The sequence below is a fragment of the Hippopotamus amphibius genome, chromosome 2, assembly GCF_030028045.1.
Source record: "Hippopotamus amphibius kiboko isolate mHipAmp2 chromosome 2, mHipAmp2.hap2, whole genome shotgun sequence".
In the NCBI taxonomy this organism is placed as follows: Eukaryota; Metazoa; Chordata; class Mammalia; order Artiodactyla; family Hippopotamidae; genus Hippopotamus; species Hippopotamus amphibius.
The window spans coordinates 56154036-56180580 of record NC_080187.1 but is presented as its reverse complement, the minus strand read 5'-3'; the positions used below and the strand labels follow the sequence as shown (position 1 = coordinate 56180580).

The window sequence follows — 26545 nt, the reverse complement described above, 5'->3', positions numbered from 1 at the left end:
GTGCCTGTGTTGTTGAGAGGATTGAATGAGTTAATACCTCTAAATGCTTAGAACACTGTCTGGTAATGTAATAGTAGGTAATCAAATATTGGCTTCTGTGGATGTTATTTTTATAATGGCCTCCTGATACCCTCTAGGGAGCTGCTGTTCGGCTATGTGGCTGGGATGGAGCTGAACTTGCCTCCCCTAGCGGCACATACACAACTCAGGACTGGCCAATAGAAGCACCACCCACTTGAGCATAATAATTATTTCCTAGAATGTGGAGAACCTCTGAAGAAATATAACTCGTGGGAATGTAAAGTTGTGCAGCAACTCTGTACATAGTTTGACAGTTTCTTTAAACACTAAACATGCCGTGACCGTGTGACCCAGGAATTGCACCCTTGGACATTTTCTCAGAGAAATGAAAACTGATGTCCACATAAAAACCTGTACATGAATGTTTATAGCAGTTTTATTCATAAATAGCCCCAAACTGGAAAAAACCCAGAAGTTTTTCAGTGGGTGAATAAACTGTGCTACCTCTATATCGACTACTACTTAGCAATAAAAAGGGACAGCTATTGATATATGCAACAAATCAGATGATTCTCCAGGGGATTATGCTGAGTGAAAAAGCCAGTCACAAAACTGTGCAATTCTATTTATATAGAATTATTGAAATGACAGAATTATAAAAATGGAAATTAATGGTTTCCGGGGGCTAAGGAGAGGGTGGAGGCAGCAAGGAAATGAGTGTGGCCATAAAAGGGCAACTTGAGGGGTTTTTGAAGTGATGAAAAATGCCCTGTATTTTAACTGCCTCAGTGGTAATAACCTACTTGTGATACTGTACTACAGTTTTGGAAGATGTTATCACTGCTGGGAGCTGGGTAAAGGGTACACAGGATCTCTCTGTATTATTCTAAACAATTGTATGTGAATCTATGATTATCTCAAAATACAATTTTTATTTTAAAAAACCTCCCCCAGGTGATTTCAACATGTAGCCAACATTGAAAACAACTTTCCTGCGTCTTCAACTCGCAGATGGCAGATTGTGGGACTTCTCAGCCTCCATAAGTCACATAAGCCAATTCCCTAAAATAGATGACTTACAGTGTGTGTATATATTGATACATACATATACATAATAAATCTTATATGTATATATATGTACACACACACACACATCCTATTGGTATTGGTTCTGTTTCTCTGATAAGTCTAATACACTCTATTTACTACCATCTCAACTTTTTGTGCTATCTATGTCATGTTTTTATCTTACATATATTTCGATCTCACAAGGAATTCTTTTCATTGTCTTATAAGCAAATATTCATTTATACATACTTAACATGTATACTCACCTATTTTATTGATATTTATTTCTTCCTTAGTTTCCATGCTTCCTGGAAAAAGTTAGACAACCTTTAGCTTTTCTTTCTGTGCGATCCTGCTAGTGAAAAATTCTTCTAGTCTTTGCCCACTTGAAATGTCTTATTTTTTCTTCATTTTTGGAGGGTATTTTTACTACATATGTAATTCCACGTAGGTCACTGATTTTTTCCAGCACTTTAAGATGTTATTTCATTGCCTTTGGACTTGAATTGTTGGTGTTGAAAAATCACCTGCTCCTTTGAAGTATACATATAATTTTTCTCTGTCTCTTTTTAAGATTTCATCTGTCTTTGGACTTTCTAACAGTTTTACTGTTTGAGACCCAGGTGTGGATTTCTTTTATTCACACCTCTTTGGGTTTGTTGCACTCATGAAATTTGTGATTTGAGTCTTTCATCAATTTTGGGAACATCTCTGCTAATATATCTTCAAATATTGCTTCTGCCATATTCTCTCACTCCTCTCCATCTGGTTATCAAATTACATGTTAAACTTTTCTTTGTTTCATATGTTTCTTTTTTTAATTAATTAATTAATTTCCATGTATATTTATTGGCTGCATTGGGTCTTCATTGCTGTGTGTTGACTTTCTCTAGTTGCAGTGAGCAGAGGCTACTCTGGCTTCTCAGTGTGGTGGCTTCTCTTGTTGTGGAGCACCGGCTCTAGGCGCACAGGCTTCCATAGTTGTGCCACACGGACTCAGTAGTTGCAGCACACAGGCCTAGTTGCTTGGTGGCACGTGGGATCTTCCTGGACCAGGACTCAAACCCGTGTCCCCTGAATTGTCAGGCAGATTCTTAACCACTGAGCCACCAGGGAAGTCCCTTTCCATATGTTTCTTATATCTATTTTTTCTATTTTCCATCCTTTCGCTTCTGTCAAGGTTTTGGTCTATATATTTTCTATTTATTTACTTTCCATTTCTGTAGATCTCTTTTTAGATACATCTAACCTGCTTTTAAACTTACTGCTGACTTTCTACTCATTATAGTATTTTTAAATTCTAGGTTCCAAGTTTCAGTTATCCGGTGAAATTTTTCATCTTGTTATCTTTTTTTGGAATATATTAATCATTATCATTATAATGATGAATATCTGGTCATTCCAATATCTGGGTTATCTGTGTGCTTATAGCTACTGCCTTTGTTCCCCTAGTTTTCAAATACATTGTCCTGTGTCTTTACATGCCTAGTAATTTTTTTATTGAGTGTTAGACACTGTATGTGAAAAACTGTAGAGACTGTGAATGATATTATCTTACTTCAGTGAAGATAAATTTTCTTCTGGCAGGCAGGTAGGGTAAGGGATGGGGTGGGGGGGGGAGGGTCATCTTAATCCAATCAGGGATTCAGATGATTCAAGTCTGTTTTCAGTTTTTGTGAGGGCTGATCTGTTTCCACTTTGCCCCTACTTCAAGGACATAACCCATCCTAGGCACGACCTGAATGTTCAGCGTCTTTGTCTTTTGGAGGAGACCCCTGGCTCCACGCCACTCCCACAGATGCTCAGACCCTTGGGTGTGGCCCTTCACCTGGGCCCCTCCTCTCTGACTGTTTTGTTTTCTGGACTTTAATGCCTTTGTCTGAGCTATTTGCTCCAGCCCAACTTTCATAAGAAGCTCTCTCGGGTAGTTAAGTTAGTTTAATTTGAAAAACTAATATTTCAGTAGCTGCATGTAGTTTACTTTTAACATATTTATATTTTACTAGAGATCTTTGATCTTCCAAAAAAAAAAAGACCTATGCTTCTGCCTCTACTTTGCTGTGGGATGCTGGGCAAATCACTGCTAGATTTCCTCTAGCCCAAACCTTTTATAGCTCCCTGATCCTAATGGTACACACCAAAGGACAAGTTTCGTTGTGATAAGTAAGATTGGACAGAGCATAGAAGGGTTAGCATCAGCAAACAGATTCATATTTTTCCAAAGAATTTTTTAAAATTCTATAAATATTTGTTATCTGATAGTTATGAGCATAACTGAAAGTAGAGAATGAAAGGAGCTTGACCCAATCATACCTGCTATAGAGGATTAGGTTCTGAAGTTTAAGGCAAGAAATGACTTGTAGGTTGGTAACTTGTAAGAAAAGAAAAAAGAAAAAGAAAGAAAAGAAAAGAAAAGAAAAGAAAGAAATCCTTGAAAAACTCTTAAGTAGCCCACAAAGTAGAATAAGCATATTCATATCTTAAGCCACATAGAGAACTGACATTCCAACTCCCCATAGGTCCAAAAAACGTCAGTTTTCCCTTCAACACTAAAAGTATTTCTTCAGTTGACCACCAAAGAATTTGGTTTCTATTTAGAGATCATATCATATTTTTAAATGTTTATTTAAACACTAAAATCACATTGATGCTGCAAGAAGCAAATGGAAACTGAGATCTGCTAGGAAAGAGTAGATCACATCTTCCAGTGTATATTTTTGGGGTCAGTGGGCATGGGGTCATAAAGGGGCATGACTGTGGCAACCACCAACAGCACTCCCTCCCGCCCCACCTGTGTACAATAACATTCCTATAAGTTAGACATTCATGTTGTGTGATGTTACTGTAACAGATTATGGGAGAAGGTAGGAAAATATTTGAGGTTAAGTTAAGTAGTGGTCCACAAATTCAGTTAGTCAGGGCACAGAAGTTACTATCCATGCCATTATTTGCTCAAGAGATGGGAGGAAACGTTACAGGCACATAATAATGCTATGAAGAAATGAAAAAGAAGTAACATATTTTATGCATCTGTTAGTATGACGTATCTTAAATATGCAATCACACTTACATTCTTTTAACAATTAAAAGGTTTTACTAATGAGAAAATAGAGGATCTATGAGGGAACCCTTCTCGTCTATGTAGACCTACTCTCTGTCTCTCTCTCTCTCTCTTTTTTTTTTTTTCCTACTCTCTTAACCTAAGACTACCCAGCTCCAAAGGACACAACTCCCATAAGCTGAAAAGCTGTTAAATGTCTTAAATTTAGGGATCCCAATTATTATGAGCTCTCCATTGAGCTTTGCCCTCCACTTGGGCTTAAAGGAGCAAATTAATTAATGAAATATTCAATAATAATGAAAGCATTACTTGCTGGCTGTGTAGATTTATGTATACATAAAACCACGATCCAGACATCATTTTTGTGAGAAGTTCTTTACTTGAAGAAATGAGATGGTAACCCATCACCTTTATTACATTTCAGGCAAGGGCAGGTGTAATTAAATTGGAAATATGCACTTGATTGATTTCTAAGCAGCTCTGTCAAATGGAGCTGTGATTCTGAACACTGATCAACAGTTGTACAATCAATAGAGTGATGAAGCAGGGACATGGGCCACCAGGAAGAGACCACCCTACAAGGGATGATAACCGCTTCTCACTGCCTCAATGGAGGAGAATTTAGACACGTAATTGTTGACAAGTTCATATCTGAAGGTGACTGTGCTATTTACACAGTGAATGTTTAAGTGGAAGTAATTACACTTCACTGGAAGGCATCCAGACTATCACTCACTAGCCTTCCACCCTGGCCCATCTGGACAGATGTGTTTACGCCTTGCCCAACTTCATCTAAATTAGACTCCATGGTAGGAAACAAGATTTGAAAGCAGCAATGAGAACCAGAAGCAGTTACATTTTTTTATTAATGGGAAATATCAGTACAAATAACAAAATATAAAAATGTATATCCAGTGACTAATCTCTTGTGGGAACATTTCCATGGATGGACTTCCCACATTCTTACTTTCTTTTAAACAGAAACTTCAGCATCTTTCCCAGGAATCTTTTCCTGGGGGATTATGGTTGCTGAATCTATTTCCATATTATCATATCACAATAAGAAGCATCTAAAGAGAGACTTGGAAGGATAACTACAAACCCACCAGGAGCGTCAGGTGGCCTGTATCAGTAGCACTTAATATTATCCAATGAGCGTTAAATTAATGAACTTAAAACACATGACAGAGGTAAAGGTGTTAAGGAGGAACATACTCCTCTCATTACTTCTTCCTTAATTTTTCATTTACTCATTCTGTTGATCCAAGATTGATAACTTATGACATGATTACACCCCATCATGCCATGATTGTGTCACACACACACAAAATGTGAATGATACTGTACCACACCCATCTTTTCAGCTCCTACCTTCCCTTTAAGCATATATAATAGACTTTTTTACTTTCAATTAAATTCCAATTTATAAAAGTTCACTCTAACACTTCCCGCTTGAAGCGCAGACATAACTGGGGAAGAAAAAAATTCACACTAGAATGTGGTCAGTTCTGCTCACTCACAGGCCAGCTTCACCTCACTCGGGATTTAGATCTCCACCTCTGCACGATGACAAGTCATGCTACATGCCATGAACTGCAGTAACTCTTACACGTAGAATGTCTTAGATCCACTGTACCTGTGTGCTGGATTAGGACTGAAGACAAAAACAAAAGCCACCCTGTGTGCCTTCTGATACCCCTTGAAGGGAAAAGGCAGATCTCTTCTTTGTGCTGTGCTGGACGTAAGTGCAGAGACAGATGTACACAGCATGTATACAGTGTGGATCCTTCTCCAGGGATGGGAAGGAAGGGGGTGAGCAGAGATTGAAGGAGAACCAACCTTGCCTGAGAACATTTTCTCTCATTTTTCTTTCTCTGTTTCTCCCAAGTCAATCATTCCTTCTTCTCCCACTTCCTTCTTTCTTTTCTTTGCCATCTTCATCCAACTCTTCTTTTACTTTCCTTTGCCTCTTTTCATCATCTTTCCTCTCTTCCCCTGCTCAGACCTCAGTTTACTACCTGCCCCCCCCTACTCAAATAGACAATGATGAACAAGGTTGCATTTCTTCTTTTTCCTACAAAATACCATGTTTCATGTCTATGGGCTTTTGTACAGATGTCACCAAGCATACCACATATTCTGAAAATGCTAAAATATGATCACAGTGGGACACTTACCAACTAAACATCAATCCCATCAATCCCAAGTCTGAGGTTTAGTAAGAAATAAAATATGAGGCGGGGAAAAGAAGTTCTGAATTATTCACTGCTGAGGAATATAAGCAAAGTCTTATACAAGGACATTAGCAAGATTTGGGGAGAGGGAAGGACAAAATAGGCTTTTGAGGATTTAAAAAATTTTAGTAAGCATCAAGACTCTTGGTTTGAGACCAATATAAACCAACTGCCCAACTGCCTTTTAGCCTGACCTTTGGCCATGCTCATGCTATTGGCATGCTGGTGGAAGAATTTATTGTGCAAAGACTGCCTTCACATCATCAAAATTAAACACTTTTGTGCTTTAAAGGACATCATCTGGAAAGTGAAAAAACAATCCACAGAATGGGAGAAACAACTTGGCAAGCCATATAATTGATAAGGGACTTGTATCTATAAATAAAGATCTTACAATTCAACAATAAAAAGACAAAAAAGCCAGTTTTAAAAATGAGCAAAGGACCTCAATAGACATTTCTCCAAATAATACATACAAAGGGAGAATAAACACATGAAAAGATGTTTAACATCACTAGCCATCAGGGAAATGCATACCAAAACCCACAATGAGGTGTTACTTTGTAAACTCTAGTACAGCCATACTCAAAAAGACAGATAGTAACAAGTGTTGGATGGAATGTGGAGAAATCAGACCCCTCATGCACCACTGCAGGGCATGTAAAATGGTGGACCCACTTTAAAAAACAGTATAGTAGTTCCTCAAAAGATCAAACACAGAGGAAAGACTTCCATTAGAGATTGGGTCAAGATGGCAGCGTAGGAGGACATGTGCTCACTCCTTCTTGCAAGAGCACCGGAATTACAACTAACTGCTGAACAATCATCTATAGAAAGACACTGGAACTCACCAAAAAAGACACCCCACATCCAGAGACAAACGAGAAGCTACAATGAGACGGTAGGAGGGGCGCAATCACATTACAATCAAATCCCATAAATGCTGGGTGGGTAACTCACAAACTGGAGAACAGTTATACTGCAGAAGCCCACCCACTAAAGTGAGGGTTCTGAGCCCCATGTCAGGCTTCCCAACCTGGGAGTCCAGCAACGGGGGGAGGAATTCCCAGAAAATCAGACTTTGAAAGCCAGTGGGATTTGATTGCAGGACCTTCACAGGACCGGGGGAAACAGAGACTCCACTCTTGGAGGGCACACAAAAAAGTGTGTTCACCAGGACCCAGGGGGAAGGAGTAGTGACCCCATAGGAGACTGAATCAGACCTACCCACTGGTGCTGGAGGGTTGCCGGCAGAGGTGGGAGGTGGCTGTGGCTCACCAAGGAGACAGGGGCACTGGGGGCAGGGCTTCTGGGAAGTGCTCATTGGCATGAGCCCTCCTAGAGTCTGCCATTAGCCCCATTAAAGAGCCTGTAAGCTCCACTACTAGGTAGCCTCAGGCCAAACAGCCAACAAGGTGGGAACACAGCCCCACCATTGGCAGACAAGCAGATTAAAATTTTACTGATCTTGGCCCACCAAATCAGATTAAAGTCTTACTGAGCTCTGCCCATCCAGCCCTACTCACCATCAGTCCCTCCCATAAGGAAGCACCCATGAGTCTCCTGGATAGCTTCCTCCACAAGAGGGCAGACAGCAGTATCAAGCAGTATCTGCAGTATTTCCTTCTGTGGAACTGAAAACCACAGCCACAGAAAGATAGGGAAAATGAAAAAGCAGAGGACTTTGTACCAGATGAAGGGACAAGCTAAAACCCCAGAAAAACAACTAAATGAAGAGGAGATAGGCACCCTTCCGGAAAAAGAATTCAAAATAATGATGGTGAAGATGATCCAGGACTTTGAAAAAAGACTGGATGCAAAGATCGAAAAGTTTACCAAAGACCTAGAAGAATTAAAGAGCAAACAAACAGAGGTATGCAACACAATAACTGAAATGAAAAATACGCTAGAAGGAACCAATAGCAGGTTAACTGAGGCAGAAGAGCAAGTAAGTGACCTGGAAGACAGAATGGTGATCATCACTGATGCAGAAAAGAATAAAGAAAAAAGAAAGAAAAGAACTGAGGACAGCCTAAGAGACCTCTGGGACAACATTAAATGCACCAACATCTGCATTATAGGGCTCCCAGAAGGAGAAGAGAGAGAGAAAGGACCCAGGAAAATACTGGAAGAGATTATAGTTGAAAACTTCCCTAAAGCGGGAAAGGAAATAGCTACCCAAGTCCAGCAAGCGCAGAGAGTCCCAGGCAGGATAAACCCAAGGAGAAACATGCCAAGACATATCGTAGTCAAATTGACAAAAATTAAAGACAGAGAAAAGCTATTAAAAGCAACAAGGGACACCGGCCGCTTCTCAGCCAGGCTGAAAGGGCTCGGGTAGCTGGCCTTGTCGGCCCTTAAAGCGCCCGCTGGATGGTCTGGCCCTAACTGCTCTTGCCGAGCCGCGCAAAGAGGGCTGCTTCTGGCTGTCGTCTGCCTCCCAGACCTGTTTGGGAAGGAACTGATGGCTACCAGTGGCAGGTACTTCTTGCAGGAGAAAACAGAATGTAAGGAAAGGTGGGAAGAGAAGAGGGAAGAATTGAGTGTTATGAATAGTTATGGACTAGAAACCTTTTGGAGCCAAAAGGAAGACAGTCTTGAGTCTTTGTTATGGGTTGGACATACCAAGTAAAGAATTAGTGTATGATGCTGGAAACTTGTAGAGAGAAACTGCTCATGACTGAAAGGCCTAAAACAGATGTATCTTTCAAGTTCTTATCTAGAAAATGACTGTGAAGAGAACGATGGGTCCAGAAGACCAGTGGAAAACTCCCTAGGAGTGAACCATAGAAAATGTACACTTCAGAAGAGAGATATAATCAGAGAACTCAAAAAAGGAAAATATATCATGTATGCCCTCAGAAGGGTAAAAAGATTTTTATTCATGTCCATGAGATTACTCAACTAGATGATCACATATACCAGTGCCTTGAACTTGAGCAAAACTTCTGTGAGAACTTAGCTCTTATTATGTGTGAGAGAACCCATACTGGGGAGAAACCTTGTAGATGTGATATGTGTGAGAAAACCTTCATCCAAAGCTCAGATCTTATTTCACACCAGAGGATCCACAATTATGAGAAACCTTATAAATGTAGAAAATGTGAGAAGAGTTTTTGGCACCACTTAGCCCTTTCAGGACACCAGAGAACACACGCAGGTAAAAAATTCTATACATGTGATATTTGTGGCAAGAATTTTGGTCAGAGCTCCGATCTGCTTGTCCACCAGTGAAGCCATACAGGCGAGAAACCATATCTATGTAGTGAGTGTGACAAATGCTTCAGCCGAAGTACAAACCTCATAAGGCACCGAAGAACTCACACAGGTGAGAAACCATTTAAGTGTCTGGAGTGTGAAAAAGCTTTTAGTGGGAAATCAGATCTTATCAGCCACCAGAGAACTCATACTGGTGAAAGGCCCTACAAATGTAATAAGTGAGAGAAAAGTTACCGACACCATTCAGCCTTCATTGTTCATAAAAGAGTTCATACTGGGGAGAAGCCCTATAAGTGTGGGGCCTGTGAGAAATGCTTTGGCCAGAAATCTGACCTTATTGTACACCAGAGGGTCCACACAGGTGAGAAGCCGTATAAATGCTTGGAATGTATGAGAAGTTTTACTCGGAGCACCAACCTAATCAGGCACCAGGCAACTCACACTCACACTTTAAATGCCTTGAATATGAGAAAAGTTTCAACTGTAGCTCAGACCTTATTGTGCATCAAAGAATTCACATGGAAGAGAAACCACATCAGTGGTCTGCATGTGAGAGTGGCTTCCTCCTGGGCCTGGACTTTGTCGCCCAACAGAAAATGAGAACTCAGACAGAGGAGCTGCATTATAAATACAGTGTCTGTGATAAAAGCTTTCACCAGAGCTCAGCCCTTCTTCAACATCAGACAGTCCACATCGGTGAGAAACCATATATCTGTAATGTGGGTGAAAAAAGTCTTGAGCTTAGCCCTCCCCATGCATCAGAAGTCTCACAAATGTCTTGACCAGACAAGAAGTTATAATACCATAAAAAATGTATTTACAATGTAAGAGAACTCATTAAGATGAAGAACTCTAGGCAAATCTCAGACTTTCCTCAGAGCTCAGAGTTCACTGGGGACCAGAGAATCTGTGGTTGTAGGAAGTTGAGAAATGGTTTGCCCAGAGAGCTGTCCTTACAGAACCTTAGCAACCACTCCAATGAGAAACCTTACAAATGCCTTGAGTTTTGGAAAACTGTTAGTCCAAACTCATAACTGATCACCCACAAGAGGACTGATACAGATGGGAACCCTTTCAAGTTCGGTGAATGTGAGAAAGCTTTCTAGCAATGCTCACCTCCTCATTCAAAGAGAGTTCACATTGGAGGACAACATTTTTAAAGCCCTGTGTTAACAGTGCTTCAGACAGTACGCACATCTCATTGGACATCAGTTGCCCCACTGGGGAGAAACCCCAACAAGTGTGAAAAAAGCTTCTAACAGAACTATGACTTTCTTAACTATCAGAGAAGCCATACAGGTGAAAATTTGTATATTTGCCTTGAATGTGGCTAAAGCATTAGGTGGAGAGCCTTCTTGGGTTTGCACCTCCCCTCCAAAAAAACAATCTGAGGAAAGACCTTACGAATTCTCTGAATGAGAAAAGCTTCTGTCAGTGATCAGTTCTTGTGGTACATCAGGGAGCTCATATAAGTGAAAAACCCTATAAGTAACCTTGAGAATGAAAAAAAGCCTTTCAGGAAATCCCTACCTTATTGAGCCCCAAAGAACCTACTCTGCAGATAATTTTGTTGTAGTAAGAGATCTAACTGTGGACTGTGTGCATTTAATAGGTATGAGAAGAACTGTTCTCATAGTTAGTTGACCCATGTAGTAGAGATGACTTTTAATGGAGTCGATATGTAAACAGTTTTTTTAGATACCCAGAAACTTGTTCTGGGAGGAGCTAGGGCAGGTCAGAGTAGGCCTGATGGGTAACTCAGGTAAAGATGCTTTTCTTTTATCTGAACCACTTAATGATTGCTTTACTTTCAGTTTTTAAAATTTGGAACTCCAATAAAGGAAAGGACTGTAACCTTGAAAAAAAAAAAAAAAGCAACAAGGGGAAAATGACAAATAACATATAAGGGAATTCCCATAAGGTTAACAGCTGATTTCTCATCAGAAACTCTGCAAGCCAGAAGGGAGTGGCATGATATATTTCAAGTGATGAAAGAGAAGAACCTACAACCAAGAATACTCTACCCAGCAAGGATCTCATTCAGACTTGATGGAGAAATCAAAAGCTTTACAGACAAGCAACAGCTAAGAGAATTCTGCACCACCAAACCAGCCCTACAACAAAATGCTAAAGGAACTTCTCTAAGCAGGAAACATAAGAGAAGAAAAGGACCTACAAAAACAAACACAAAACAATTACGAAAATGGTAATAGGAACATACATATCAATAATTACCTTGAATGTAAATGGACTAAATGCCCCAACCAAAAGACACAGAGATAACAATTTTAAATATATATGCACCCTATATAGGAGGACCTCAATATGTAAGGCAAATGCTAACAACTATGAAAGAGGAAATTGACAATAACACAATAATAGTGGGGGACTTTAACACCCCACTTACACCAATGGACAGATCATCCACACAGAAAATTAATAAGGAAACACAAGCTTTAAATGACACAATAAATCAGTTGGATTTAATAGATATCTATAGGACATTACATCCAAAACCAGCAGATTACACATTCTTCTCAAGTGCACATGGAATATTCTCCAGGATAGATCATATTTTAGGTCATAAGTCAAGCCTTGGTAAATTCAAGAAAATTGAAATCATATCAAGCATCCTTTCCAACCACAACACTCTGAGATTAGAAATCAATTACAGGAAAAAAAACTGTAAAAAACACAAACACATGGAGGCTAAACAATATGCTACTAAATAACCAACAGATCACTGAAGAAATCAAAGAGGAAATCCAAAAATACCTAGAGACAAATGACAATGAAAACACAACCATCTAAAACCTATGGGATGCAGCAAAGGCAGTTCTAAAAGGGAAGTTTATAGCTATACAATCCTACCTCAAGAAACAAGAAAAATCCCAAATAAACAATCTAACCTTACACCTAAAGAAACTAGAGAAAGAAGAGCAAACAAAACCCAAAGTTAGTAGACACAGAGAAATCATAAAGATCAGAGCAGAAATAAATAAAATAGAAACAAAGAAAACAATAGCAAAAATCAATAAAACTAAAAGCTGTTTCTTTAAGAAGATAAATAAAATCAATAAACCTCTAGCAAGACTCATCAAGAAAAAGAGGGAGAGGACTCAAATCAATAAAATTAGAAAGGAAACAGGAGAAGTTACAACAGACACTGCAGAAATAAAAAGCACCATAAGAGACTACTACAAGCAACTATATGCCAATAAAATGGACACCCTGGATGAAATGGACAGATTCTTAGAAAGGTATAACCTTCCAAGACTGAATCAGGAAGAAATAGAAAATATGAGCAGACCAATCACAAGTAATGAAATTGAAACAGTGATTAAAAATCTCCCAACAAACAAAAGTCCAGGACCAGATGGATTCACAGGTGAATTTTATCAAACATCTACAGAAGAGCTAACACCCATCCTTCTCAAACTCTTCCAAAAATTGCTGAGGAAGGAACACTCCCAAACTCATTTTATGAGGCCACCATCACCCTGATACTAAAACCAGACAAAGATACTACAAAAAAAGAAAACTACAGACCAATATCACTGATGAATTTAGATGCAAAAATCCTCAACAAAATACTAGCCAACAGACTCCAACAACACATTAAAAGGATCATACACCATGATCAAGTGGGATTTATCCCTGAAATGCAAGGATTCTTCAATATACACAAATCAATCAATGTGATACACCATATTAATAAATTGAAGGATAAAAACCACATGATCATCTCAATAGATGTGGAAAAAGCTTTTGACAAAATTCAAAATCCCTTTATGATAAAAACTCTCTAGAAAATGGGCATAGAAGGAAAGTTACCTCAACATAATAAAGGCCATATATCACAAACCCACAGCAAACATCATCCTCAATGGGGAAAAACTGGAAGCATTCCCTCTAAGATCAGGAACAAGACAAGGATGTCCACTCTCACCACTACTATTCAACATAGTTTTGGAAGTCCTCGCCCCAGCAATCAGAGAAGAAAAAGAAATAAAAGGAATCCAAAAGAAGTAAAACTGTCAATGTTTGCAGATGACATGATATTGTACATAGAAAATCCTAAAGATGCCACCAGAAAACTACTTAAGCTAATCAATGAATTTGGTAAAGTTGCAGGATACAAAATTAACACACAGAAATCTTTTGCATTTCTATACACTAACAATGAAAGATCAGAAAGAGAAATTAAGGAAAAATCCCAGTCACCATTGCAACAAAAAGAATCAAATACCTAGGAATAAACCTCACCAAGGAGGTAAAAGACCTGTACTCAGAAAACTATAAGACACTAATGAAAGAAATCAAAGATGATACAAATAGATGGAGGGACATACCATGTTCTTGGGTTGGAAGAATCAACATTGTGAAAATGACTATGTTACCCAAAGCAATTTACAGATTCAATGCAATCCCCATCAAATTACCAATGGCATTTTTCACAGAACTAGATCAAGAAATTTTACTATTTGTATGGAAATGCAAAAGACCCTGAATAGCCAAAGCAATCTTGAGAAGGAAAGACTGAGTTGGTGGAATCAGGCTTCCTGACTTCAGGCTATACTACAAGGCCACAGTGATCAAGATAGTATGGTACTGGCACAAAAACAGAAATATAGATCAATGGAACAGAATAGAAAGCCCAGAGATAAACTATGGTCAACTAATCTATGAGAAAGGAGCCAAGGATATACAATGGAGAAAAGGCAGCCTCTTCAATAAGTGGTGCTGGCAAAACTGGGCGGCTACATGTAAAAGAATGAGATTAGAACACTCCCTAACACCATACACAAAAATAAACTCAAAATGGATTAAAGACCTACATGTAAGGCCAGACACTATAAAACTCCTAGAGGAAAACATAGGAAGAACACTCTTTGACGTAAATAACAGCAAGATCTTTTTTGATCCACCCCCTAGAGTAATGGAAATAAAAGCAAAAATAAATAAGTGGGACCTAATGAAACTTCAAAGCTTCCGCACAGCAAAGGAAACTATAAGCAAGACGAAAAGACCACCCTCAGAATGGGAGAAAATATTTGCAAACGAATCAACAGACAAAGGACTAATCTCCAAAATATATAAACAGTTCATCCAGCTCAATATCAAAAAAACAAGCAACCCAATCAAAAAATGGGCAGAAGACCTAAATAGGCATTTCTCCAAAGAAGACATACGCATGGCCAAGAGGCACATGAAAAGCTGCTCAACATCACTAATTATTAGAGAAATGCAAATCAAAACGACAATGAGGTATCACCTCACACCAGTTAGAATGGGCATCATCAGAAAATCTATAAACAGTAAATGCTGGAGAGGGTGTGGAGAAAAGGGAATGCTCTTGCACTGTTGGTGGGAATGTAAATTAATATAGCCACTATGGAGAACAGTATGGAAGTTCCTTGCCAAACTAAAAACAGAGTTGCCATATGACCCAGTGATCCCACTGCTGGGCATATACCCAGAGAACACCATAATTCAGAAAGACACATGCACTCCAATGTTCATTGCAGCACTATTTACAATAGCCAGGACATGGAAGCAACCTAAATGTCCATCAACAGATGAATGGATAAAGAAGATGTGGTACATATATACAATGGAATGTTACTCAGCTGTAAAAAAGCAAGGAAACTGGGACATTTTTAGAGACATGGATGGACTTGGAGACTGTCATACAGAGTGAAGTGAGTCAGAAAGAGAAAAACAAATACCATATATTAACACATATGTGCGGACTATAGAAAAATGGTACAAATCAACCGGTTTGCAAACAAAAAATAAAAGGGCTCTATATCTTAAAGACCCTCCCTCCATCCAAAATTGAATGCTGCAGTTGGGGGAGGGGGGGGGATGGAGTTAGTGCTCTCGTATCCCTATAGGGAGGCCAATGGCTGATTCTTCATCCCAGATGACAAAAGTCCTGCACAGTACATGCTGTGTGCATTACACATGTGAACAGAACAATCCTCGTCACTCGTGGGCTGTGATGGGGGGAGGGCAGAGAAATAATCTCGGGAGACATTCAAACAGGACACACGTGTACAAGGGCTAGGCATAGAAGGAGATTCTGAACATGACGCCAAAGCAATGGTGACTTGGGAAGATAGATGAGAAACAAGAGATTGGGGTTTTTGTGGCTAAGGCTCTAGACTTAGAAGCTAGATTGCTTTGCTTTGCATCCTAGCTCTGCTTCCCATTTGTTGTGCAATCTTGGACAAGTTATTGAACCTCTCTGTGCCACAATTTTCCCCATCTGTAAAATAGGAGTGATAGACAGTATCTACCTCAAAGTCTTGTGAAACCTAAACGAATTAGTCACCTAAAGTACTTAAAAGAGTTCTGGGCACACAGGAATCCCTCAGCAAACTACTATTATTCTACCCAGGCAAATCTGCTACTGGACAACCTCTGTGTGTACCCCAACACTTTGTCACTTAGATACACATGCCAGAGCCTGAGGGAGTGACTGCTTTTAATTCTTCATAGGAAAATACACCAGGACAAGAGTTGTTGGAGGGAGGCATGAAAATGATTGCTTGTACTTATTTGTTCTCTTGGGGACTATTCCTGTTTGTAGCTGGGGGACAGTCTCATGAGTGCCCAAGACAGAAGGGATGTTAGTGATCTGAGCCCAAGTCACTCATGTGCAGATGGGGACAATTTCTATAAGTTGGCCAAAAATACACAGCTATTAGGACAGAAATGGAGGAAGAACCAAGCTACTTTAATACTCTATCATCATGATCTAGGGCTAGATCTAGATAATTCGACCTTCAACACAGAGGCCTTGTGGCACAAAGCTGAGGAACAGGATGTGCAGTCTGAGGCAGTACAGGATCGTTCTACAGCCTGGTGAATGCACCCCCTAAATCCCCATTCATCAGCTCAAGATCTCCAGGAATAGCCCATCCATCACTGGGTGTCTAAAGGACTCAGGAGGACTCCGTAGCCTGCTTCTGCCCAAGATGTGAGTCTGGGGACACATGCATCTCTGGGCTCAGGGTCAGCCCAATGAACCCCATCACCCATGTTTTCAGGGAAACCCCAGGAACTCCAAGAATAGCACCAATGAAAGTAAGAAAGGAAAACTACCCAGCAAAGAAGAGATTTAAACTCAAAGTAGCACTGCCCGCAGTGAGCTCCCAAGAGCTGCATGGTCAAGTCCCCCCTCTATCTGCTATTTCCCAGAGAGGATTCCACTCTCATAGTTCCATCTGTCGCTTTGGCTACCACTGCATAGCAGGGTAAGCATGACTGCTTTTTTTCCAGCCCTCAGAAGGTACATTATATTTCCCTTTGGGGACTATCAAGTGACAGGACAATCTGAAAATACTTTTTTGCGAATTTCACAAGTGAGAGTCTACAGAAAGGCATGTCAGTAAGTGCCTGGAGATATTGTGCTTTGGAAGTTTCTTAAGTGCCCTCTGGATTTCGAGTGAGTGGATTTCGTGAATATTTATTTTATAGATCGTCAAGCCAAGATAGGGGGTCAAGTTTAAATTCGGAACTTACCATCTGACTTTTTAAAGGCACTTTCAGAGCAACAAAAGTTTTCCTTCTGTTAAAACAATTAGACACAGGAATTAAATGTTTCAATCCAATTTTACATATCAAATTTAGCCCTAATTCCAGCTCTTCATCAGAAGGAACCATCTTCAGCCTGCAAATACATTTTATTTCAGGTCATTTGGTTCAGGCACCCACGAGGGAATCGACAGTAATTACTGGTTATAAAAAGAGCAAGTGATCGAGCACCAGCTAGATTCCCACATAGTTGTGGCAGATTCTGATATTATCTGGTGACCAACAGATGCTTCTAAATTTAAGACCCATGTCTCTTAAGGTCCTAGAAGGTCATGATATATTTTGGTGCTTCCAAATTGGCATTTATTGACACATTCTTACCCATACAGGGGACATTATAAATGAAGAAATATTTTATTACTAGTTAGAGCTCTGAACCCGAACTGGACCCACACAATTTATGAAGCCTAGACCAATGGTTCTCAAACTTTTTGGTCTCCAGACTTCTTTATATTTTTAAAAATGACTCATGGCTCCAAAAAGCTTTTGTTTATGTGAGCTACATTGAAGGATATTTACCAAACTAGAAACTGAGACTGAGAAAATTCTAAAGTACTAATTAATTCATTTTTAAAAGAATAACAATAAACCTATCACATGTAAAGATATATAAATATTTTTATGAGATATGACTATAGTTTCTAAAACAAAGACAACTAGTGGCATTGTTCTACATTCTTGCAAATTTCTTTAAAATCTGTCTAGAAGACACCTGGATTCTTATATTTGCTTCTGCATTCAATCTGTTGCAATATGTTGTTTTAGTTAAACTGTATGAAAAAAACTTTCACCTCAAACAGATGTCTAGTTGGAAGTGGAAAGAGAATTTTAATGGTCTTTTCAGATAATTGTGAGTATTCTTCTTAATACTATACAAAAATTCAACACATGGTAGTTTCCTAAAGCAAAGTAAGATCTTGAAATTTTGTTAATAAACTTTTTGTTCACTGATGTGATTTAAAATCCATGGATCTCGCTTACATTTCCAGGAGATCTTCTACTCATGCATGATTTTGTAACATCATGAAATGGTCATTTGGAAAATATTGGTTCACTATTTTCTGTGCATCTTCCAAATGTTGACATATTTCAATATTATAGCATCAAAAAATCACATTTGTTAATATCACCACTTATAAATACCTTTAAGGCTGAAGACTATTCAACTAACAGTGATGGATACAAATTTTTCAAAATTCTAATTTCCTGACATCTAATATTCTTTTGAGGTTTGATCTTTATCATTGGCAAAAAATCCAGCCAGTCATTTTCCTTGAAGTGACCAGGGTGACTCATTTTCAAGAAAATGCCTGTAAATACCCAACTCTGGGTACTCATAGTTTGTCTGTCAGTCAGTCTTTCCAGTATAAATGATGTCCCATGAAATAAAGCACTCAGTTCCTTATGTAAAGATCTGCACAAGTGCCTTTCCTCAATACAATCACCATACCTCAGTATTCAGCAGAAGGGCTTTGTGTGTATTTGCCATTTCATCACACAGAATATTAAAAAGATGTTTATTCGAGTCAATTTTTAATAAAATTTGCAATTTTTTCTGCTTCATCAAGGAAATTCTTAATTAAAACTGGTTTTTCTTTTTCCTAGAGTATATGTAGTGAAGAATCCATATCTGTGAGTACAATTTGGTGCTACTCTTTCCATTTTTGTTAAAGCACCAGAATTTTATCCCCCACTATTTTGGTACCATTTGCACAAATGTGAACCGTTGGAAAAGATAAAAAATAGCTTGGTATTAAAATGAAAATAGTTTTGATTTGACAGACTCCCTTGAAATGATTTGGGGATGTCCAGTGTTCGGTGGACCACATTTTGAAAACCACTGACATATTAAAAGTAGATCTAAGGGCTTCCCAATTACTCTCCTCACTTTTGTCCCACCTTGGTTCCCAAGTGGTTTAAATGGAGAAAGTGAAATGTTTCCTCCCATGAAGAAAAATGTCCCAGACTATCCTCTTACTTAACCATATGAAACAAATTTCAAAAAACAAAAAATAGCAATCCAAATGGGCAAAGAAATTCTAAAAGCCAAGGGAAAAAAAGTCATATGGAAGGAAGAAACTTTAATCCTTTGGCTCCTATTGTGGAAAGCCCACCCAGGACGGTGTCTCCAGACTCCTGACTGGTACAACCAAATCCTTCTGGGAGTAGAGTGAATTAGAGAGAAACCTGGAGCCCCCTTCCCAGAAACTATAGCACACAAATTACACTCACTGCATTCCTTATTAATGTAAAGACCGAGGTCCAAGTTCAGCCAACAGTGCTACCTTTAATGTTCAGTGAGTAATCAGCAAAGTTTCAGAAAATCTCTGCACATAAATGAAGCTATTTTCAATGTTTTTCCTTTGTCCTAAGTCCAAGATCTAAAGATATTTCAAATGTCTCTTCAATGCTTTCCCCAGAAGTTGTTTTAATATTTTATTTTCCAAAGTAAACTTTTGGTTTTAAAATTATATTATGTATTTTAAAAATGTACTTAGAAGTTTAGAAAACAATATAAAGAACCTCTATATATCTTTTACTTGGATCAACAATTATTAAGATTTTGCCACACTTGGTTCATCTATTACTTTTTCTTTTTTTCCCTTTACTGAAAGATTTTTTGTTTGGTTGGTTTTTGGTTTTTTGCCACACCGCGCAGCTTGTGAGATCGTAGTTCCCCAACCAGAGATGGAACCCAGGCCCTCAGCAGTGAAAGCAGAGAGTCTTAACCACTGGACTACCAGGGAAGTCCCTTTGCTGAAGTGTTTTAAAGCAAACTCCTCACCTCATGTCATTTTGCAATATATAATTCGAAAGCGATCTCTAAAAATACAACAATCATGCAACCGTGATGCTATTACCACAGCTAATAAAGCTAACAATCTTTCTTTTGTTTCATATAATACCCTTTCATAAAAAAAATATTCCAGTTGTGTCCAAAAAGTTGTTTCTACATTTGATTGGTTCAAATCAGAATCCAAATAAGATCTACTCATTGTCTTTGGTCATTACATCTTAAATTTATTTTTTTAAGCTCTTTATTGGAATATAATTGCTTTACACTCTTGTACCAGCTTTTGAGGTACACCAAAGTAAATCAGCTGTATTTATACATATATCCCCATATCCCCTCCCTCCCAAGACTTCCTCCCACCCTCCCTGTCCTGGCCCTCTAAGGCATCACCCATCATCAAGCTGATCTCCCTTTGTTATACAGCAACCTCCCCCTAGCTAACTATTTTACAGTTGGTAGTGTATATATGTCTATGCTACTCTCTCACTTTTAATTGAGAATTTTCCTTCCCTGTTTTTTTCCTCACTAGACATTTACATGTTGCAGAAACCAAGTCAGCCACCTATTAAAAAGTCCTACATTCTGAGTTTGCTTCCTTGGTGTCTTAACTTGTTTCTTTATATTTTCCTATAAATGGGAGTTAAATCTGTAAGTTTGATTAGAATTAGCTTCATTTTTTGGTATGTTTTTTGCCAGAATGCTTTGTCAGTGGTCCTGTCAGCTGGCAGCTAGATGTCCGACAGTTAGCAATGTGTGATTGACAAATGGCTTCAGAAGATGGCACTGATCCTTTCCTGCTCCCCATTATGAAGCCCCCATCAGACTTGCACCTAGTACGTCTATTGGGGATCCTCAACAGTTGCAAGATAGATTTTACAATTCCATCATTTCTGTCGCACTTTTAACTGGAATTCTTCCATTAAAAAAAAAAAAAAAAGCTCTTTTTTTCAGTGTCTAAAGCTTTCTGATAACCCTGAAATACAGCTTATAAGGAAAGACAGACTAAAAGTCTAATTCTTTCCTTCTAATTTCCAGTTTTTGCTATAAGTTGTCTTGGTTTTTTGTTTGTTTGTTTATTTGTTTTGAGCAAGAGAAATTTATTTTCTCACGATTCTGGAGGCTGGAAGTCCGAAACTATAAGTTGTTTTTGCTCCAGTTACCTCCACTGGTGTCCAATGATTTTTTCCAAATTAAGTATCATTTTGAACTCTAGGGTTTTTATATAGTCAGCGTTTTCAACCAATAACATTCATTATTATTTTTAATATTCCATGACTCCCATCTTTGATATATGAGAACCCCTTTTTTTGGCCCCTGTGTCTTTTGAACATGTATTATAATTATTAGTCTTACTAGCTAGCATAATGAAACATTCCAGAGTCGGGAATGTATTTACTTCCCTATATCTGGGTACATGTTGCAGAAACCAAGTCAGCCACCTATAAGTCTGGCATCTCTCTTTATTTTCAGTACTAAAGATATGTAGAGATCTCAATCTCATTCCATGGGCTATGCCCACTGATTATGGGCTGTCAGTTCTCTTAAGCCTTTATAAGGACAAATCTAAGAAATATGTAATTTTGAAATAAAAAATTCAAAAGTTCATACTAGTATTTCCTATTCAGATAGAAATAAAATTTTTCTTACATTCTTTGATGTTTATACTTGTGTATCCTGTATCTTACACTAAAAATGCTGCTTTCAAACATTCTTAACATAATTATTTCCATTAGCTTATAATTTGCATAAGAGATCCAAAATAATAATTCCAATTATACCACTAACAAAGTATGGAGCAGAGTTTAACATATTTTTGCTTCTTTATGTCTCCTTCCTATATATCTATTAAAAATGTATAGTCAAAATATTAAGTTTTAAAATAACTTGAAATAATTCTTCTCTATGGTTTATTTAAATAACTTGTTAGATATTCACTTTAGGCTTTTTTTTCAGCTGATATGATTTTATTTTTTATTTTTTAAGCTCTTTATTGGAATACAATAGCTTTACACTGTTGTGCCAGTTTCTGCTATACAACAAAGTGAATCAGCTGTATTTATACATATATCCCCATATCTCCTCCCTCCCACCATTCCTTCTCACCCTCCATATCCAAACCCTCTAAGTCATCACCAATCATCCAGTTCATCTCCCTGTGCTATGCAACAGCTTCCCACTAGCTATCTATTTTATAATACTTTAGGCTTTTTTAAAATTTTCTTCAGTTATGTAATACATTTATGTTTCCAAAGCAAAAACTATATAATAAAAAATATATGCATTGATGTTTCACCTCCAATTCTATTGCACATGTTTTTCTCACTTCACCTATAGGTTTCTTACTTAGTATTTGGTTTATCTTTTCAGTGTTTCTTTATCTTTTTGTAAACAATGAACCTATATTTTTATCTCCCTTCTTTTCTCACTTGAAAGGTATATTATAGATAAAATTCTGCCCCTTACTTAATGTACTTGTCTATAAATCCTGTAGATCACTTGATATTGTTGTATGGAAGTCATCTTTTGAACAGTATTCCATGTTTTAATGTGTCATTCTCTTTTTTTCTTAACTTTATTGAGATACGAGTAACATACAACAATGTGTAAGTTTGAGGTGTACAATGTGATGATCTGATGCACTTATATATATTGTGAAATGATTACTGTAATGAAGTTAGTGAGCACCTTCATCACCTTACACAATTACCACTGTGTGTGTGTGTGTGTGTGTGTGTGCACAAGTGTGTGGTGAGAGCATTTAAGAGCCACGGTTTTAGTAGGGAGTCAGCCGTGAGGTGGTGAGCTGGGGTTGGGGATAATGTGGGTGGGGCGTGTGGGGTGCTGAGATGTGCATGCGCCAGTTGGGGGGATTCACAGGTGAGGAATCCCCGGTAGCTCATGGACTGCCCTCCAGATGGAGTCTGAGACACAGTTGCTAAGATGCTCATTCCTCTGATATAGTCTCTTCTGAGCTCCTGCTGCTGTTTTTCTAGCTACTTCCTGTCCCCTGTCATGCAGCTCACAGCTCAGCACTCTGGATGGAGCAAGAGAGGCATCTTGGGCAGCACCTTGTCCAACTGGGGAAGCCGGAAGCTCGCTCACACTCTTACTTCCCCCCACAGGAGAAATCATGGACTGAGAATAGTTCTCTTGGCACTGAACTGTGCTATCTTACAGGAAGGCTAATTTAGGTAATGTCAAAGCATCCTCCTTACCCTCTCCAATGCATACAATATTGGAATTTTTTTGCTCCGGTGGTGTGCTGGAACTTCTCTGCTGGACTCCTGGTCTTCCACAAAGGTTCTCTGATCCGTGGCTGACCATCAGATATCAGTGTTCTCCAGAGCTCCCAGTCTGCCGCCAAGAGGGGCTGCAGCTGGTTTACGAGCCACCCCAGGGTCCCCAGTCAGGACTGAGATCTGTGTGACTGTTACCTGATGCACAGGTGGGGAAGACTCCTTCCTGTCCTTTGGCTCTGGTGACAGACTCAAAGCCAAGCAGGGCTGCAGCTGACTCCTTTGTAGTGTAGAACTATTTGCAGTTTTCTAGCTGGGACCACAACCAACAAGTCAGTTGTCTTGGTTGGTGTAGGTCTGTCTTCTCAAAATGGTTCTCCTCATTCTTGGACTGAACCAGAGTTTTACACCTCCTACCTGGATCCCACAGCTCCCACGAAGGCATTTTTGTCCATGGATAGATGCCAATTGTTGGAAGTAGATAAGAGTGAAGGATGCTTTATTCAGCCATCTTGCTGGTGACACTCCTGGATATGTCATTCTTTATTAAACTAGTTCTCTATGCTTCATTCTTTCAGTATTACAGATATTATTGCAACAGATAACCTTGTACATTAGTTATTTTATAGTTTTGCCCATGCTTGCATCTTTGGGGTAAATTCTTAGGAGTGGAATTACAGGGTCAGAGGATCAATGTCTCTTCACTTTGCTAGATCCTGCCAAATTCAGCTCCCTGAAAACTGTACTGTTTAGCACTCTCTTCAGCAACATGTAAGCTGTCCTCTACCCTGCAACTTACCAACAATCATGCTGCAAAAATTTAGGATCTCTTCAAATCTTATTGATTGGTAGCTCCTTGGTGCAATTTTAGTTTCTATATCCTTTCTTATCAGCGAAGTTGAGTGTTTTTTTATGTTAAAACACCATATTAATATCTTCTGCAAATTGTCTATTCAAATCTTTTGTTCATTTCCATCAACTCTTTTGGATTTTTTTACAACACTTTAAAAAAAATAAAAATACTCTGATGCTATTTTATTTATTTACTTTATTTATTTATTTATTTATTCATTTATTTTTTTAGGCCATGCAAAGTGGCATACAGGATCTTAGTTCCCTAACCAGGGATAGAACCTATGCCCCCTGCATTGGGAGCATGGAGTCTTAACCACTGGACCTCCAGGGAAGTCCCAACAACTCTTTTAAAAGATTCTAATCATTATTTCATTTACACTAATTCTTAAATTATACCTTAGACCAAAAAAATCAACTTACAAGCTATTTCCATTCCATTCCATGTTGCCCAACAAAGAACAAAAGATAAGCTTGTAAAAATTGCACTATTGCAGCCAAAAACTACCATGTCAGCAGCATAAAATGCCCACTCTATTACATTTTATCTTCACAGCATCTTTGTGAAGGGAATATTGCAATTACCTCCACAATAAGTTCAGGAAATTAAATTTTAGAAATGTTAAATAACATATCTAAGATTACACAGCTAATAAAGGACAGAGCCAGGACTTAAACCTACTCCTGTTTCTTGCCAAATTATGTGCTCTTTATTACTAGGCACTGCCTGTGTCATCTGCTTTATTATTGTTTTAAACTTCATTGATAGTTTGTTTCTAACTTGTAAAATATTTTATATCTATTTTCCCAACTAGATTATAAGCAATATGAGGTAGCATTTTATATACACCATTGTTTCATTCCATCCACTAAGTTTATTTTTTTTTTACTTTTTCATTGAAGTGTAGTTGATTTACAATGTTGTATTAGTTTCAGATTCTTTTCCATTATAAGTTATTTCAAGATATTGAATATAGTTCCCTGTGCTATAGAGTAGGTCCTTGTTGTTTAACTATTTTATATAAAGTAGTGTGTATATTTTAATCCCAAACTCTTAATTTATCCCTCTCCCCCCTGCCCCCGCCCTTTGGTAACCATAAGTTTGTTTTCTATGTTTGTGAGTCTATTTCTGTTTTGTAAATAAGTTCATTTGTACAGGAAGTGTTTTTAATTGAAGGAGTGTGTCCTTCTTCTTCCCTTTCCTCTCTTTTGCTGGATTGAATGTGTGTGTGTGACAGCTGGAAGTGGAGCAACCATTTTGGATCGTGAGGTATGCATGGAAGCGTAACAGGATCACAGAAGCCTGAGAATCATGGACACCAAACTTACTTCAGGTGTATAAACCCTTTTTTTGGAATTTTTTTTCTGTCAGTCATAGTTGGATCTAATCATGTTGAATTTATTTTCTGCTTTCATTAGTAAATTTTTATAAAATTTTTTTCCTAGCCACATCCTGGCATTAATGCACTAAAAGCACTGGAATGATAGATATGACTAAAAGGACCCCAAAGCTTGTAGTATTCTATTGGGGAAGAATCATACACCACCAACTGAAACAACAGGTGATAGATTCCACTAAGTTTAAACTGTCCATAAAGTATAGACATATGCTTCTCTGTAGATGGATATTAACTTCTGATTCTTCTATTAAGCCTATATACTTCTACATATGTTTACATAACTAAGGAATGGTGCATGCACAGACTAGTAAGCCAGATATATTTAAAATATTAAGAACTATAGCAAGGCTACTGAAGAGCTAGCTAATCAGCATTCATCCAGCACAAGGAGTAAATTTTAAACATTAGATTAGGTGAATATCCCAAAAGTGGAGTTGACAGTTCAAACTAGATCATACTACTCAGTTGAGATGAAGCCTCTGGAAACTCTACTGATGTTGAGAATGTATAAAAAAGATACAATAAACTAAGGCAAGACACCCTGTGATCTTAACATGACATATTAGAGTAAGTGGGGGAGGGGTATCATTGAGGGAGAGCATCAGAGGAGTGAAAGGGGAGAGAAGAACAAGAGTGTATGGTACATGTCATTGAGTCTAGGCCAAACTAGGAAGAGTTACAGGCAACACGGACATTCAAGGGTCTAGAGTGGGGTAAAAGTGAAAGTCATTTCTGCTCTAAAAAAATCTTAATCATGATACATATAGATATAAATATATACAATATCTTCAAAATGTACAATTCCAATGTGTATGCTATTTATATAATTGAAGGAGAGGGGGCATTTAACTGAAATTAACTCCTTGCCTTGAAGGGGCAGTGTGCTCAAAGATACCATGGCTGAGCTGCTGGTGTCCCTCTGCAACAGGCACTGCCTGAGCTGCTGCGACCCAGGCAGGATGCCACTGCTCATTCACCCCCAAGGGAAGGAGCCACTATTGTACCCTCTCTCTCCCCACACACTGGTGCTTACAGATGAACAATAAAGGAAGCTCTGC

At 38.5% G+C, this 26545-nt stretch overlaps 1 pseudogene; it reads left to right on the top strand.

The window, feature by feature from the left end:
- The first annotated feature begins 9177 nt into the window (after positions 1-9177).
- On the top strand, positions 9178-10385 carry LOC130843897 (zinc finger protein 322-like; annotated as a pseudogene).
- The last annotated feature ends 16160 nt before the right edge of the window (positions 10386-26545 follow it).